This window comes from Ruditapes philippinarum, unplaced genomic scaffold, assembly GCF_026571515.1.
Source record: "Ruditapes philippinarum isolate M1 unplaced genomic scaffold, ASM2657151v2 ctg720_1_1_1_1, whole genome shotgun sequence".
NCBI lineage: Eukaryota > Metazoa > Mollusca > Bivalvia > Venerida > Veneridae > Ruditapes > Ruditapes philippinarum.
Genome location: NW_026851871.1, coordinates 38,623 through 58,025, shown reverse-complemented (window position 1 = coordinate 58,025; position 19,403 = coordinate 38,623). Strand labels below are relative to the sequence as shown.

At 32.4% G+C, this 19,403-nt stretch overlaps 1 long non-coding RNA gene across 1 annotated transcript; it reads left to right on the top strand.

Moving 5' to 3' along the window:
* Positions 1–11,431: 11,431 nt before the first annotated feature.
* LOC132741765 (uncharacterized) lies at positions 11,432–18,821 on the top strand. The gene is made up of 3 exons (XR_009627328.1): positions 11,432–11,445; positions 11,557–11,668; positions 17,768–18,821. It is a non-coding gene; the product is annotated as an uncharacterized LOC132741765 (long non-coding RNA).
* The last annotated feature ends 582 nt before the right edge of the window (positions 18,822–19,403 follow it).

The following is a 19,403-nucleotide window of genomic DNA, read 5'->3' as shown; positions in this document are numbered from 1 at the left end:
TTGGAAAAACAAAACCCTTTCCCAAGGGGGGCAAAAAAATGGGGGTTTTGAGAACTAAAAAAGGTTTTGGAGCACCACACAAAATACCGATTCCGGTTATTTTTAACCCGGAAACAAACGCCTTTTCAGAATAAATTTAAATTGGAAAAATTTTCCCCTTTTTTACCTTCCCCGGAAAGAATTTTTTAAAACCCTTTTAAATTCATCTTTCACAGCCGATTTATAATACGATAAGGGAATGAAAAATGTTTTTTTGAAAATTCGGCGAAAAAAATCAGTATTTGTGCTATTTTGTGAAACAATGATTTCTGCAAGCGTTTAAGGTACTGCTCCAATCCTGTAATTGAGTTAAATCCATAAAAATAGGGACGCTTTTTCAATGTTTGTTATGACTAACATATCTTAACCAGACTGTGCTGGTAAAAATTTTAGCAGTTTTCATAATAAGACCTTCAATGTGTTGGTTTAATGCAGGAATTATAGCGGTTTAACTAAATTTGTCTGTCATTGGTTTTTTGTTGTCCCCTCATCAAAAAAAGCATTTACAACTTTGAATATACAATGCCCTGCCACATTGCCGTAAGCTGTATACCGTGCAATATTTGTGCTCCTTGTGTTATATTTCTTGGAACAAAAAATGCATTTGAAATGGACTGTATATAGCTACAAATATCCCATTGTTACATCCATGAAATACATGATGGCTCTAAATATTGTAAATAAGAGTGTCGAACTTATCTTGAAATTTGAATTTGTAACAATACAAAAATACACTCCTTTAGTTAAATCAGCAAGATGTTAAAAACTATTTTTTTTTGGTTCTTATATCCCTATTTCATCTTTATAATATAGAACAATAAGAATAAAATTACCAATTTCCTTATTAAATCTAATGTTATATATGTATTTATTAATTTTGTTTTGCTATCTTATCATTGGTAGAGAGGAAGAAGACGATGGCGGAGACAGAGGAAGGGAGGGAAAGAAGAGGAGAGGGCAGGAAAGGAGATCATTGAAAGTAGAGACTTGCTTCAAGAACTTTCTCTGCAAATGCAGTCTGTTGTTTAAACGAGATAAAGGCAAGGCGGAAGACATTTAAAACGCGATCTGTAACAATTTGCTAACGTGTAATTTCTAAAGCAACCAATCTCCTACCAATTATGCATGCATATAAACGTGTGCGCATTTAATCTCTAAAAAAGGATTAGTGATATGAAAGAAAAACACGCAAATTACCATTTCCCTTTTTGAAGATGCTAATGATGAAGAATGCGAACACGACGGTATGGCAATACCAAAATCTTCTGTCGTGAATATCGCTCTCATAATTCAAAATTTCAGGAAATTATTTTGGAAACTTGTTATGGACAAAAAAAACCAAGTGATTAAGTGATAAATAGCAAAATAGCTTCCTCTTCGCTAACGCCATATTATATTTTCAACAAAGAAGTGATGACGCATATTTGATATTGCATGATTACACTATAATAAAAACAGAATGTTACCGTGCAGAGTAAACATTCTTTTCTTATACTTTCGTACACATTCTATAAATTTATTTGCTAAATCTACTTTCTTGTTGTTCTTTTTTTGCGACATAAATATAAGCATGATTTAACTGGAGGCAAAAAAGAAATAGACAAACCCGGTGAAATAAACCTTCTAACTACACGAAATAAGAATTGAAGTGTTGAAAATTTGTTTGGAATTTGTTGTTTCTAATACTTTAACATATCAAGTAGGGACGGCAAAATCAATTGTCTGTATTGTCCCACAGCCTGTACAGACAAGTGAAAATTACTACATAAATATCATACAAGTTAAAAATATTTCATTTAAAGCGGACAAGTAAGTTCAAATCAGATTTCGCCGCCGGAAATTCAATGTAAATATTCAATCGTAAATTGTAACATTTATTTCAAATGAACTGAAAGTATATAATTTTCCCAATATGATACGTACTGTCACGTGTATCAATGCAAATAATACACATACTTTTTATTGTAAATACACAAGAAAGGCCGCAAAGGTAAAACATCATGTTAAATGACACACGTTTGGTAGATCATGTAATTCTTTTTCCAATTGTCTTCAGAATTAATGTACCTGTATATGGTATGGTCTAGGTATGACATGTTTCCAGATGACGCATAGAACTTTTAAAACAAATTGATTTAATTATCCAAAGTGATAATTTACAAAGCACTTAAATTATGGTTGTCGACGAGGTGTTTAATTTATTTAGATACGATCTGTCTTGTCATATATCTTTTCAGGTTGTGTACCACAACAACTTATGTGCATTAATAATACAAAGTAAACGTTTTAGCGACTTTAATATTTCAAATCATTCTAGTTCATCGACTCTAATATAGAAAAATATGTTGTTTTGTATCCATGACGGAAACATATAAAGATTATTACCTCATGTATTCGAAAATTACTATGTTCTAGAAATAATTGTCATTGCATGTAAAATTCCATTATCAAAAACTGCTGTGAATTTCATAATAACAGAATAAGATTCTGTTTAACCCTTTCGCTGCCAGAGGGTTATTTAGGAAATAGATATCAATTCTGAGTGCATTGTTGTAGAATAATGCACGGTTTGAGTTCAAATGCGTAGTAATATAATCACGAAGGCCGATAGGCCTGAGTGATTAATTACAAAGCATTTGAACGAAAAACGTGCATTATTATACAATAATGCACGAAGAATTAATATCTATTTCCATTCTAACACGTCAAGAAAAAATATAATTATTATTATAAAGTTGGACTTTATGTTTGGTGGTTAAATTTGTTTTCGCCTTATAGTTTCCAATAGAAACGTTCTTTAAAGGCTGTTCCAGGGGGTTGATAAAACTGTCGTTAAATCTACCATGAGTAATAACATTTTGAGAATAACGAATTTTGAAAACGTTGGCAAAACTTTGTTTGTTTATTTTATTTCACTCTATAATTTTTCGAGCGAAATACAAATTATTAAAAGTGAAATAAATGTAAAACTTAACTCGTTTGCGACATTAAAATAGCGTACTTGATTTGATTGTTTTTCACGTGCTGTTTGGCGCTACATTGTGACGTCACGTAAACAACACTTTAAACGTCTGTACAGCGTTAACGACTGAATTAAAGATACTGGTGTTCGGATTTATTTTCTTAGTTAGACCATTTTCTTTCATTCTAGATAGTTTTCACAACAAAATTCGACAAAAAATATTTTTATTTATCAGATTTTTCAAACAAAATGGCGCCCTCAATGTGAAAATACACAGGGAGATAATAAGAACGGCGAGTGCATTGTTGCAGAATAATGCACGCTTCGGGTCTTCTTTGTTTATATAGAAAAAATTCCGATAGTGTTAGAATGTTTTATTGTTCACCTATTTGCCAGAGGATTTTCTAAGAAATTACCATATTATTATTAATTAACATAATTATTAATATTTGTTATTAGTATTATATTAATTATATATGTTTCCAAATCTGTTGGTATAATAATAATTATTGTCGATGGTATAATTTTCTTTATATTTATTATTATTTTTATTAATATTATTATTAATTTATTATTATTACTATCATTATTCTAGAAACGGCTAAAGCCGTCCATATGGCAAATACGCCGAAAATAACAGGGACGGCTTAAGCCGTCCCTATGGCAGTGAAAGGGTTTTAAGCTGTTCGAGGCTTTTAAAATGAAGAACTAACAGTAAACATCTTTATTTTTAAGTAGAAAATATGGGATGTTTAAACGTGAAGTAAATAATACCAACATTTTATTCTGTAATCTATTTCTATACTAAGTAGAATTCAAAATGAATGTGTGTTCCACAATTTAGTACAATATTTTTATATTAATTCAATCATATTTAGATTTGCAAATGAGTTTTTCAATGCAGATCTTGTTTTAACAGTATTGATATTAGGTTTTCTGTCAGTTGTGTACACTAAACCGTGATGCTGTAAATGTATTTTGGCAACACAGTTATCAAAGCAAGCCAAAAAACGACTATGAAAATCAGCAACATGCATACAAATATATTCAATAAAAGTTAATGTAAAGCGCATAAGAAGTTATAAATTAATTTATTCATGCAAAACCTCGTGTTTGTCAGTATCACCATTATTTAAGCAGAAAAAAGGACAAAACACACAATCAATATTGCACATCTAAACAACAACAACAACAACAACAACAACCATTGTAATATAATTCAAAACGACACTTTTGAGGAAACTCGATCCATAACAGACTCTGTTATAAGATATCTTTCATTTGATAAATGGATTTAAATTCTGAACCGACTTAAAATATCTTTTAATTTTCTAATTCAGTTTACAAAGCGCAGGATAAATGAATTAGTTTGAAATTTATTGATGGCTGCCTGAAAATTTAATAGAACTTCTGTCTCGTGAAAGTGAATGATAGTTTCTGAATATTCTGTTCTAGTTATTCTAGTTATTTTAAAATAAGTGGAGGATGAGCGTTTTTTTTCAACGTATTTGTCAATTAGATAGATAAGAAACCACAAATTCATTCATAAATGTTTTGTCAATGGCGAAACAGATTACTTATGAATCAACAGTAAGAAAATAAACATAGTTTTACACATTTACAATTGAAGCAAAACAAAAAGGAATGTATTTACAATAGATAATTCTGATGAATAAAACATATGATAATTAGAAAACAATGTCTTTAACGTCAGGTCTATCATAAAATGGTATATATTTAAAGCATTTACAATTTAAGCAAACTCTAAGGAATACGTACATTAGCAATATGTTATTTTTATGAATAAACTATATGAGGGTATTAGGAAAACACTGTCAGTTCTATCCAAAAAGTGGTCTACATTTAAAGCACCATTATTATTCAGTGCAAACATGTTGTGGGAATGTTTATCATAGAGATTGGTTTACAATTTAGTAAAAAATAGAAGAGTATATGAAACAATATTTCTAAACAGTTTAAGGTGCCTAAGTACAACAGTCTAGATAATAAGTTGAAAAAGTATAATAATTTCTAGAAATCAATTCTTTCAAATGTTAAGATTAAAACGACAATTGTACACGGAATCATGGAACAAAATCTTCATAAATATTTAATGCATTTGATGTAAATTGGTGAAATTACTTAGTGTATAAAGCGATATATTTGTAACCTATATCTTACGAATTTATTATTTGAATTTTTTAAATAAATATAGCATACTAATTTAAATAAATGTATGCAAGAAAGATATTTGTATGATTCCTTAAAAAGCGCATTTAAACGGCTAAAACCCTAAAAAATAGCAGCATGATATTTTATTCTTTTTTATGTGTGTTGACTAAAAGAGACATTTCTATATATTAAAACTGTTTCGAGAAACAACATTTCCATTATTTAAACAACATAATTTTATTGTTTGTAAATTTTATAAAAGCACATTTTAAGATTTAACTTAATAACGGTTATTCAAAATTAATTTATTTTTTTCTTTATTTTCGTAGTGTTTTTCATTTAATTAAAAGTGAAATAAAAAAAATATGACAAACTCTTTCAAGATATAATTAAAGAACAAATCAAACTAACCTTTTGTCTGTCAAATCAGAATTCAAAATAAACGTGTTTGAAAACAATTCGGGACCGGCAGCAGATGCTACATGTACAAATGACAAGATATGTCGTTATTATATTAAATTTATTATATACATGTGGGCAGATGAAGAATAAGTATGACAAATTAGCTGACCAATGCAACAGATTGTTTAAAACCTATTCGTTTTTCTCTTTCAAATATTTGTTAGCATGCTTTTCAGTATATCATATCACCGGGCCACGTGTTCTCAAAGAAATGATTACGATGCAATGATTCCAGACTTTTCACTTAAATAACAACAATACCGATGAAATGATTCCAGACTTTTCATTAAAGTAACATCTATAACGATGAAATGGTTCCAGACTTTCCATTAAAATAACAATAACGATGAAATGGTGCCAGACTTCTCATTAAAATAACAACAATAACGATGAAATGATTCCAGACTTTACATTAAAATAACAACAATAACGATGAAATGATTCCAGACTTTTCATTAAAATAACAACAATAACGATGAAATGATTCCAGATTTTTCATTAAAATAACAACAATAACGATGAAATGATGCCAGACTTTTCATTAAAATAACAACAATAACGATAAAATGATTCCAGATTTTTCATTAAAATAACAACAATAACGATGAAATGATTCCAGACTTTTCATTAAAATAATAACAATAGCGATGAAATGATTCCAGACTTTTCATTTAAATAACAACAATAATGATGAAATGATTCCAGACTTTTCATTAAAATAACAACAATAACGATGTAATGATTCCAGACTTTTCATTTAAATAACAACAATAACGATGAAATGATTCCAGACTTTTCATTAAAATAATAATTTTTTTTTCTCGACTGATTTCTTTATATCTTACATTTGTGTCATGAGACCTTTCACTTTAGAAAATACCAATTGATGAAAACAGACATTTGTCGGAAAAATGAACTCAATACGGATGAGATTATCTTGTAAACACCATTTGATCAGCGAATATCAGAACATACTAGATCAAATTTAACATGAGGATGAAAATTAATTCTAACTTTGTATCAAAACCTCAATTACATAGAGGATATTTGTTTAGTTCAGTGTAAGATCGGAATGTATGAAATACGAACTTTTGGTGTTCACAAGGTGAAATATATTTCGATCTTACACTACACTAAACAAATTTTCTTTTTATTATATGCAAAGAAACGTTTTAAAAAGACATTAAACCTAATACTGAATGAAAAGCGCGCCCGCTTGAAAGCCTGCATGATTAAAAATGGAAATGAACTTTTGCCTGGTATGAATTAATAAAAACACGTTGAAGAAAAATTAAAACTTTTTTGTAAACTAAAAAAAGTCACCCTCGAGATTTTTCAGGATTTTTCTCTAAAGTGTCTAATTTTCTTGTAAAAGCAAAGTTTCATTTCTCTACGGCAAGTCTCTGTTGTTTATTTTCCGTAGCCATTGCCGAAGTACTCTTCATTTGGAGATGAACGGGAGAAAGCACGTGTCATGTTTCTAAAATGTACATGATGTTCTCGGGTCGTTTCATGATTATTTTACAAAGCTGGATCTACAATATGTAACAGTTTCGTTGAAATGCATGATAGAAAACTTTAAAAAATGAATAATAAGCAACAAGAACATCGAGTCACATGGAGTAGATCTAGAAATTGCACTTACTTTTAAGCTGAATAGAATCCCTATGAGTTTCGAAATAAATCTTTATAAACGTCACGACAAATTCGCATTCTGAAGATCACTTCATTGCCCGTTTATATCCAGTTCCGTAGATCCCATTTTTTTACTTTGAAACTCCTGAATGGCATGACATTTATGTAAATTATGATGATCCAGAATTTTTCATAATCCGTCTCATTATTAAAACATTGTTCCATTTGTGCAGTTATCTGGGTTAGCAAATGAAATATGTAAATGAAACACATCATAATCCAGTATGTTCCAAATCTATAATTCAAGAACGGCCCATCAATTTTAGTTCGACAGCACAATGTTTATAACTCTTGAAAATGGATTCCTGACGAAAAAACATTATTACGTCACCAACAATTTACGAAATTTATGACGTAACAAAAATGCCTCGCGCTTTTTATGGATGATTCCAGTTGCGGCATTGACAGAGGGCGGTTAGGCATATGTAACCTCATAGAGATAATTTTAAGCGAGATTAATTTGTCTTGATGGCATTTAAAATAATTTTTGTATACCCAGATTTTGCAGTAATTGTTAAAAGTACACCTTCAATTCATATATTAACAATAAAACTTTTGATAACATTTAAATAATTTTAAACACACTTAATGGCATGAATCTATGACAGAATACCTCTTCCATTAATTCACATATATAACCTTCGTTTTGATTTTATGTTTTTAAACTATTTTATATATTTCTCAGAAATAATTTCCCTACAAATTATCTCGTTATTCAAGAGTTCTGTAAATCCTACTGTTTTAGCTACAAAATATACCATATGCGGTATTATTTTCTCCCGCCAAAAAGTATAGCTATTGTTTTTTCACTGAATATTTTCAAATTTTAGGAAGGCTATAATTATTTAGGACATCACTCTGTGTTTCTCTTTGACTCGATCTCCCCTTCATATTAACATAGTATGCAACACTTTGAGTCTACAAAAAAACAAACTTTTTTGCCCCTGATTAAACGCTCCAATTCAATCTTATTCTTAATAATATCAAATCACTGCCGGTATTTCTGGACATTTTGTTAAATTATGAGACGGAAAATTAATCTGTATTTACAAGCTTAAAGTGTATAGGCCAACGTTCGGTTGCTCAAACTAGAAAGCATTTTTATATTCTTATAATTTACATTTTTCCTCGCACGCGAGTCTGTGTTCTCTCATTAGCAAATGAGCTAGTTAAAGTAGACTCTGTGCAAAACAATACTGAACATATAGTGAATCAGTTCCCCTTTCTATATATTTCTTGTCAGATTTGCATGCTAATATGTTATATTTGTTGGCGATTTATAACGCCAGGTTTCTGTTGTGAAAGTTAAAACCTACGAAAAGTTTTAATGCACGAACATCGCACCCGAAATAAGAAGGGTAACATATTTTTGTATCCCATCGGACCTGGTTAATCTAATTATTTTTAAATAGACGTGATACCTACTAATGGACAGTATTCAGACAACTACAGAATTATGTTAATTAAACATTAGTGAAGAACCATTTTTTAGTCTTCTGGCTAGTGTTCCCGTTCCCTTACGACGCGTTGCGGTATTCAACATACGCGCTTGATTGAAAAGCTATCTAATCAAATCACTTCATAATATTGCTCTTTTTCTCTTAAAAAGAATATACAATACGACAGTGTATCATGGTAATTATATAATTATATAAATATTTGTGTGTTATAATTTATAAAGCGGTTACTGATATTTCACTTCAAATGATTTTAAATTGATTATTTTAAATAATGGTTTGCTAGTAAAATTGCCTTTTCGACACCAACTTTGTTTCCATTTTTCATTTTAATGATAACATTCAGCTATTGATCAGTAAGTAAATAAGAATAATCAATTTTTTATAATTACCGAGTACATTTCACGCTAATTGTGAGACGAACCCTAAATGACGTCTGTATGGGCGCCGCCATTTTGAAATGGACGTCACGTCAGGTTACAACGTAAGTCAACGGGAAAAAATATAATTTTAACATTTTGACCATATTACTGACTTTATGGAAAAAATGAAAAACATGCCTAGAGATATTGATGTCAGGATTAACATGACATTAATTTAAATGACTTTACTATTATATTTAATAAAAAATGGAATATTCAAATTTGGTGTGACAGACTAAATAATGCGGTAGATTGCTTAGAGGATAACGTGTCTCCCACTCAAGAAAGTTCACATACACCTTAGTCACGTTTTGCTTAGATAGATTTTTCATGTTTGAATGCTGAATCGCTTTGAAAAATTCTATTACATGTATTCTTTATTCAAAACACCATATTTCGTTCCCTCAATTATTTTATGTGACCTATTCATTGGTCATGTTTCGGGTTCAATAAGGCGCCACATGTACATTATTCGTATTTTCTTACAAGCGCCATTGACAGATTGTGTTAGAATGTAGCCAGTGGCGTCACTGGTAGCATCCTGTCAGCAGACGACATGTTTTTGACCTTATTATGCCCCACATGTTACAATCACGTGGTCTTTATGATGACGGATATAGCAAAATCTGACCACAACCGATGAGCGGTGATTATTCAGAAGTTCATAGTGAGTACATTATTTTAACTATTTTTATTGCATTTGTAGTTTTACAGATCTATAAAAACTGAAAGTGTCACTTTCTTTATTCACTTAAAATAATCTTTTTTTAATGTAATTTTCAATGAATAAGAAATATATTCTAGATAAAAATCAAGTTTTTGTATGCAAATATTAGTCCATAAGCATATGTTACACCTTTTTGGCTTTATTTTACATTTCTGTACAATTTTGACGCCTAAAGATGGCAAGTGTTAAAGGAAAGTAATGTAAATTACTGTTTAAATTACGACAATATATAATAACACGTATTTACAATGAGATTGGATCTTTTTACCATCAACGTATCTATGTACGTTATTCATTTCAACGCCGCCTTTCCTTGTTGATCTTGTTTATCATATTTTCTTTTCACATAAGTACAGACAATTTTGACAGTTTAAACTATACTATTACTGAACTGAATTAATTTTATTGGTGTTGGTAATGATGATGATTATGAGAATATGCAAAGGATAATGTTGTTGTTATTATTATTATTATTATCTTTTTTATCATTCTAGATAACTTGCTGGCTAATTAAAATAATGCTTTCTCGCTAATTCCCAGTGAATGTATATATATATAGAGGATATTGAATGAGTGTAAGTTCAATACTGAATTTATTGCACAAGTTGAATAAAATTATATTATGCGAGCCTCTGGCGAGCATAATATTATTTTATTCAACGAATGCAATAAATTCAGTGATGAACTTACACGAATTTAATATTCTTTTTATCATATACCCAAAATAAAGACCGTTTAAAGTAAAATGAATAAATAAATAGAGTCATTTTTCTTCGACGCGCCTATAGTATAACGCTAACCTTTAGCGCGTCTTTACACTATGTTTGTATAACGCTAATGACGTCACGTCAAAATATATGCACGGCCGTGCAATACCATATTTACGGAGTCGCAAAATCGGCACGGGTGTGTGATAAATAGAGGATATTGAATGAGTGTAAGTTCAATACTGAATTTATTGCACGAGTTGAATAAAATTATATTATGCGAGCCTCTGGCGAGCATAATATTATTTTATCCAACGAGTGCAATGAATTCAGTAATGAACTTACACGAATTTAATATTCTATTTATCACATACCCAAAATAAAGACCGTTTAAAGTGAAATAAGAGTCATTTTTCATTGACGCGCCTATAGTATAACGCTAACATTTAGCGCGTCTTTACACTATGTTTGTATAACGCTTATGACGTCACGTCAAAATATATGCACGGCCGTGCAATACCATATTTACGGAGTCGCAAAATCGGCACGGGTGTGTGATAAAAAATTATATGATATATTTTGACATATAGGTATGTTGGGTTTTATTATTTTTCTCTGCTTTATATTGTAGAAATATAGTTCTATTATTAATACCCGCTGTATCTTTTTGATCCATATCTATTTGTTAATTTCTTTACATTCACGTTTTTGCGCAAATTTGTCACGTTGACGTTGGCGTCCTAACGGACGTGACGTCAAATACTTTGTACGTTATTCTGATGAAGACAAACAGTCGAAACTAGTAAAGATTAAAAGAAATATGTGTTGTTTTGGTATATTTTAACTGAAATGAATAACATAATGTTGAATGTGAATTTAACTACTTAAATTAAAAATATGTTTTGTATTTCAGGAAAAAAGATAAAAGGATAAAAGGAAAAACATGAAGATAATTCTAGGAAACATTTTCATTCTGTGTTTGGTATATGTAATGCTGTCAAGTGCATTTGCTGGAGAAAAAATTGGTAATATATATTTCGCTACTAAGAAAATATTTAGTTGTAGTAATGTTAGCATTAATCACTAGTTTGTACCATAATTTTATTGCTCAACAAATGAGTGTTACTTAGGTAGGTAGTTGGTAGTTGAATATTCGAATGACCAACTACCTATTTGGGGTGGTTTTTTAGTTTTGGGTAATTCCCAGTTTTTAAAAAACGGGGTTTTTTGGTTTTTTAAATCACTATCAATAGTTTTAAATCAAAATTTTTACACGGAATAAAAGGGGACCTGGTTGGTTTTCACGGGGTTTCCCCAATTACTCCCGACAGGTATTTTTGGGGGAATTTGAACTTAACTTTTTATAGGGAAAAGGTTTTGGGGGTTGGAAATTCGGGGTGAATTGCTGAAAAATACTTCTAAATTTGAGGGGAAAAAACATTCAAAGTTCGATTTCCCAAATTCTTTTTAATTTGGGTAGGGGTTTAAAGGTTCTGCCTCTAAACCCCAGGGGTTTCATGGGTTTTTTTCCCGGCCCCTATTTCGGTTTCACGACCTGTTTCTTCATATGACACCGTACGGGTTGGGATCCAGGAACGGACTCGAAAGTGTTTTAAATATAAGTTGCAATAAACTTGTTTCGCAATTGAGGTGAATATAATGTTTAAAACCAAAGTAGGTGTTGGGTAAACGCGGGGTAATTACCAATGAGTCCCCTGGTTGACAAAAAGAAGGTAAGTGTTTTCATTAAAAAACAGATTTTTTTTGTTATATATCCGTTATTTTTAATTTTCCGGAAAATGTTCCTTTTGTTTTGTATTGGGACAACATGCCAAAGTACTGAAATTACCAAATACTTCCAGTTTGGTAGTTTGGTATTTGGCCGGAATAACCAACTGAGTCCCCTGGGATTGGCTTAAAATAAGACAGGGTGTTTTCCTGTTGAAAACTTATCTTTTGGATGTTATTTACCATTTTATTAAGGGAAATACCATTTTTCTTTTATAAATCCGTTACATTTATTTTGGAAAGTATCTTTTTAATGGGGAAAACATGCAAATTTGAATTACCAACTTACTTCTGGTAGGTAGTTGTTGATTTACGCGAAATTAACATCTAGGTCCTTTGGTAGACATAGGGAGCCTGAGAATTAATCCAGTTTTGCCATATATTTGTTACTTTTATTCTTATTTTTTACTGTTATTTTTGAAATACATATAGTGTTCCAATAAAACTACCTTTTGGATTGAAGTTGTGATACACGCGAATAACCAACTGATTCCATTATATGGAGACATATTGGAGACAATGAAGAACACATCTATCTTGCCGTTGCATTTTTTCCTAAAAAATACTTTGTGTTTTGAGGGACAACATGTGTGAAGTCCTGTATGGCAGTGTGACCATTAAAGTCCTGTGTTAGTAGTGCTCTGTGTAGTCAAATAGTGCCCTGTGTTATCAGTGTGTCAGTGTGTCCTGTGTGTCAGTGGTGCCCTGTGTATCAGTGTGTGTGTAGTGTCATGTGTGTCAGGCCAGTGTGTGAGTAGTTGTCCTGTGTGTCAGGTCAGTGTGTCAGTAGTGCCCTGTGTGTAGTTAGTGTCCTGTTGTCAGAAGTGTCCTGTATGTCAGTAGTGCCCTGTGTATCTGGTTGTGTCCTGTATGTCAGTAGTATCCTGTATGTCAGTTAGTGCCCTGTGTGTTCAGTAGTGCCTGTGTGTCAGTAGTGTTCTGTATGTCAGTAGAGTCCTGTGTGTCAGTTGTATCGGTAGTGCCTGTGTGTGTCAGAAGTGCCTGTATGTCAGTTGTGCCCTGTCTATAGAAGTGTTATGTATGTCAGTAGTATACTGTATGTCAGTAGTGCCCTGTGTGTCAGTAGTGCTGTGTGTCAGTAGTGTCTGTATGTCAGTAGTGTCCTGTGTGTCTGTGTATCAGTAGTGCCCTGTGTTGTCAGTGTATCGGTAGTGCCCTTTGTGTGTGTCAGTAGTTGCCCTGTATGTCAGTAGTGTCCAGATGTTGTCGCAGTGTATCGGATAGTGCCCTGTGTGTGTGTCAGTAGTGCCCTGTGTGTCAGAATGTGTCCTGTATGTCAGTGTGCCCTGTATGTCAGTAGTGCCTGTGTGTCAGTAGTGCCCTGTGTGTCAGTAGTGTCCTTTTGTGTGTTAGTAGTGTCCTGTATGTCAGTAGTGGCTGTGTGTCAGGTCAGTGCCTGTGTGTCAGTAGTGCCCTGTGTGTCATAGTGTCATGTATGTCCCCGTAGTGGCCTGTGTGTCTGTGTATCAGTGTGTCAGTTAGTGCCCTGTGTGTCAGTTATTTGTCCCTGGTGTCAGTGGTGCCCTGGTGTATCACTGTGTCAGTAGTGTCCCGTGTGTCGGTGGTGCCCTGTTTATTAGTGTGTCAGTAGTGTCCTTTGTGTCAGTTGGTGCCCTGTGTATCAGTGTGTCAGTAGTATCCTGTGTGTCGTAGAGATGGTGCCCTGTGTGTCAGTGTGTGAGTAGTTGCCCTGTGTAGCAGTGTGTCAGTAGTGTCCTGTGTGTCAGTAGTCTTCTGTGCACGCTCAGTAGTGTCCGTGTAGTAGTGTCCTGTGTTAGTGGTGCCCTGTGTATTACTGTGTGAGTAGTGTCCTGTGTATCAGGCCAGTGTGTGTGAATGGTGTCCTGTGTGTCAGTTCAGTGTGTCAGTATGCCATGTAGCGTCCTGTATGTCAGAAGTGCCCTGTGTATCAGTAGTGTCCTGTATGTCAGTAGTATCCTGTTTGTCAGTGTTTGTTATGCAGTGTTCATGATATATCAGTAGTGGTCTGTATGTCGTAGATGGTGTATCGTAATGTCCTCTATGTCAGTATTGCTCAGTATGTCAGGGGATCTTGTTTTCATGTGTGTCAGGCCAGTGTGTGAGTGTGTCAGTAGTGGCCATGTGTGTCAGTAGTGTCCTGTATGTCAGTAGTTCCTGTATATCAGTAGTATCCTGTATGTCAGTAGTTCCCTGTGTGTCAGTAGTGTCCTGTTATGTCAGTAGTGCCCTATGTGTGTCAGTGGTGCCCTGTGTATCAGTGTATCAGTAGTACCTTGTGTATGTCAGTAGTGCCCTGTGTCAGTCCCTGTGTGTCAGTGTGTAAGTAGTATCGTGTGTATCAGTAATGTCGTATGTGTTAGTGTGTTCTGTGTCAGTAGTGCCCTGTGTGTCAGTATGTCCTGTGTGTCAGTAGTGCCCTGTGTGTCAGTGTGGCAGTAGTGTCCTGTGGTCAGCTGTGTGAGTAGTTTTTATTAATTAATTTACTTTTTATTAGTCTTGTCATACGAAAGATTGTTAGTATTTAGTTGAGAAGAAAGATTGTTAGTATCTTATTTTATTATAATATTTATTTTATTATTTATTATTTTATTATCTTATTTAGTATATTATTTTAGTGGAGAAGCGGGGGATCGAACTCGCAACCCCTAGACCCGTAGTCAGACAGTGTTACCACTGCACCACAGCGCCCCGCTCTGATTAATAACTATTTTGGAAATCTCCTTTATACATTATCACATTAGTAAACTTGAAATTGAGCATGCAATTGTATTTTCACACCTAAATAATAGTTGTAATATCGCTGTTAGGTCTAAATTGTTTTACAGTGGCTGGCATTCGTGTCCTTGCTCGAGGGTTATTATAAAGGACTTTACAAACACGAGTAGTAAAAAAATAATAAGTAAGACATGAAGTTAGAAAAGCCATGTTTCGTTAAATATAATCGTTGTTCTAATATTGACAATAAGTAAGCTAAAATCAATACTTGTTGTTAATGATAAATGATGGTTTGAAACAAGTCTATTTAATCTAATTTTGACATGTTAAAAATATTACTGTTGGTGTACTGAAAATTAGGTGTTGAAAAAAGTATGTTTAAGCTGCAACCCTCCAGACTAATGCTAATTTTCATGAAAATTTTAAAAATTTAATGTAAATTAAGGGTAAAATATTTTTTGAGTGAACAAAGAAAGTAATTTACATATTGCAAACAACACTTTCAATCCACGTATTTCGTCATGAATTTAAAATATGCGACAACAACAAACAAACAAAAACGAATATGTGACCAGGACAAGATGCAATTCTTACCATATGATTTATCACCCCGCACTCTTACGTCGGACCAGGGGATCATTTGATTATCGCATGATCCCCAACTACCAACAGAGGTAGTTGGTATTTCGAACTGGCAAATTTTTCCCCTCAAAACAGAAAGTCGTTTTCGGACTAGTATACGGATATATTAGCATGTAATTGTTTAACAAATGGTATCACCCCGACACTCTACGTCGACATGGTTATTGATTATGGTTTTTCGTGTGATCTCAACTACGTACGAATGGTTATTCGGTATTTGCATGCTGTAAATTGGTTAGAAATGTTACCGTTATACAAGTATGTGTCTTTCTATATAACGGTTACACCGCTTTACCATAAATCCAGTTGGTTATTCGCGTGAACCCACAACTACCTACCAGAAGGTAGTTGATAATTCGAAATTTTCATGTTTACCCCTAAAAAACATATGTTTTCTAGAATAAATATGACGGATATATAGCAAGATAGGTGTATTCTTCAACATTGAAACACCCTGTCTCCCTATGTCCTCTAGGGGACTCAGTTGGTTTTTCGCTGAATACAAAACTACATATTGGAAGGTAGTTGGTTATTCGGATATTGCACATATTCCTCTGAAAACAAAATATTTTTTCTGAAACAAATATATAACTAAATATTTGTTTTCCATAATATGGTAACACCCCTTTAACCAGAAATCGCCCAGGAGACTCAGTTGTTATAAGCTTGTATCCCAAACTACCAACCAGAAGGTACTTGGTTATTCGATCTTCTGGTAGGTAGTCTCTAAAAATAGAAAGTAATTTTTCACGTCTCCCTACGTCGATTGCTTATTTGTGTGAATCCCAAACTACCTACCAGAAGGAAGTTGGTAGTTCGAACTTCTGGTAGGTAGCTTGGTATTTGCGAGACAACCAGGTTCCCTAATTTATTATGTGTTTAAAAATGTATGATGTGATATAACATTTCATACTGGTGATAGTGGATTGAATTACCAACTACCATGCACCTGTTAAATAGTTGGGAATTACGAATAACCAACTTTAAGCTATTAGGTAGTTGGTATTCGAATATCCAACTACCAACTACTTACCAAATTGACGCTCATGCTATACAACCGCATATAATCTGAACAATAATCATGGAATATCAGCAGTCTTCTGTATACAAGTACTGGATATTTTTTGTTTTTTGTTTGTTTTGGGTTTTACGTCACATCGACACAGTATAGGTCATATCGCGACGTTCCAGCTTTACTGGTGGAGGAAGACCTCAGGTGCCCTTCCGTGCATTATTTCAGGCACGAACGGGCACCTGAGTAGAACCACCGACGTTCCGTAAGCTAGCTGGATAGCTTCCTCACATGAAATAATCCAAAGTCCCTGTCGGGATTCGAACCCACAGCGGTGAGGGGCAAGTGGTTTGAAGTCAACGACCTTAACCACTCGGCCACGGACGCTCCTTACTGGATATTTATCTTACAAGATTTATTGAATGATTTCTAATGATGAGCAAATAGTTGTGTGGGTGTTTTAATATTTATTTGTTAACATCAAAGTTCAGTATCTTGATTCACTATAATTAAGTAGGATTGAGCTATTTAATGAAATAACTCGATGGATACACTTTTGATAGCATTTCTTAAGATGAGAAAGTTTTATACAATGTTATTTGTTAAGCACGCGCTGTAAAGCTGTCTGTTTCCTTTTTAACCGATATTATTACAGAATAAAGATACGCACATTGCATTTATAGTGTATTAACGTGTTAGGCTTTAATATTTTGTGAAAATCATTTCTTTATTTAGAATTTGTTCCTTATCAAACCTTAATTTTTATGTACAATTTCCTTTTTTCAGATGTATGATAAAATGTTAAAACTCATTTTTACTGTTTCAGATAATTTATGTCGATATTAAGAAATAACTAATTTATTTAATTTAAAAATGAAATTAAAATATAATGATATCATTAGAACCATCTATAATTATATATAAATCATAGACACAATTTTACATATATTATTTACATTTTCAGTTGACGTTTATTGCTTGGAAACAGCCGAAGAAGAGTCAGCCTCGTGTTTGTACAAGAACGCCATTTGGACATATGATGCGGAACTAGGATCATGTGTTGCTAAAATAGGCTGTTATCCGAGCTATGCTCCAGAAAACAACGTCTTCAGACAACCCAATCATTGCCTGTCATGGTGCATCAAAGCATAAGACAAGAAAATATGTTGCAGAGAATACTTCTTTCTCCTTTAGTTAAGAATAAAAGTAATTAATGTTTTGTTAAATTAAATGATTACGCTTCTAACATTCTCTTTAAAATATAGATTCGATATAAAGACAAAAGCACATTCAAACAAACATTATTATACGGAACTATTGTTTCATTTACGATGCAATGTTAAGCTGAATAATTCAATCAATCTTAAAAAACATATTTTGATTTAATAAAACTGTATATATCAGAAATAAAACTTTGTTTCATTCTTTAACTGATGTTTAGTGCCTTTGCATTAATTTTTAAAATTTCATGATATTTGAGTCATTTTCTATATTAAAGTATGATAGTACATTTTTTCAACAGAAAAAAATCTTTATAAAACATTGTTACAATGGGGACCATTACAGGAAAGCTTTATCTCATGTATAGATAACAATTCTAGTTTGGAACCAAAGTTTTTTGTACTGATTTTCATTTCAAGTAGCTAGAATAAAATTTATACCTAACATTATTCTATATTAACATTTTAATTTCTGTTTGCTTTAGATATACATTATCAATTTCTTATTCTTTGCAAGATTTCTTTAAAATGAAGCTGGTGGTTGTGGATAGTCCAAACAATATGAGCTAAATACACTGTCAATGTTATACTTATTTAAAGATGAATGTCACATGTAATCAACTGTTTAATGTTTCGAATATTCTGGAATACGTAAACCTCCAAGAGCAAAAAAATAGGACGCTTTTCATATTTGTTATGACTAAACATATATCAGAGCTGTGCTGGTAAAGTTTTAGCCGTACATTAAGGTGTTGGTTCAATGACTATGAAGGAATTAAAGTGGTTTTAACTTTGTCATCGGTTTTTGTTGTCCCTCCCCCCAAAAAATAAGCATTTACAACTTTAGATATACAATGCCCTGTCACACCGCCTTAAGCTGTATACCGTGCAATAGTGCTCCTTGTGTTATATTTCTTGGCACAAAAATGCGTTTGAAATGGACTGTATGTAGCTACAAATATCCCTTTGTTACATCCATAAAATACATGGTGGTTCTATGGAATATTGGGAATTAGAGTGTCGAACTTATCATGAAATTTGAATTTGTACAATACAAACATACACTCGTTTAGTTAAATCATTAAGATGTTAAAAACTCTTTTCCTTTGTTCTTATATCCCTATTTTATCTTATAAAATAAAACAATAAGAATAAAAAATTACCAATTTCCTTATCATATCTGATTTTATATAACGTTCGAGGGCGAATAAAAAAGTTCGTGGAATTTTTTTTTATAATTTCTTTATTTGACGTCCGATCTTCACTAAACTTCAGATGCTTATATATAAATACATTTTGAATTGGTTTTGATAACTTCAGTAAAATATTTGAAAAAATAAACATTTTATAAAATTTTATTAATTATTTATTAATTTGTTT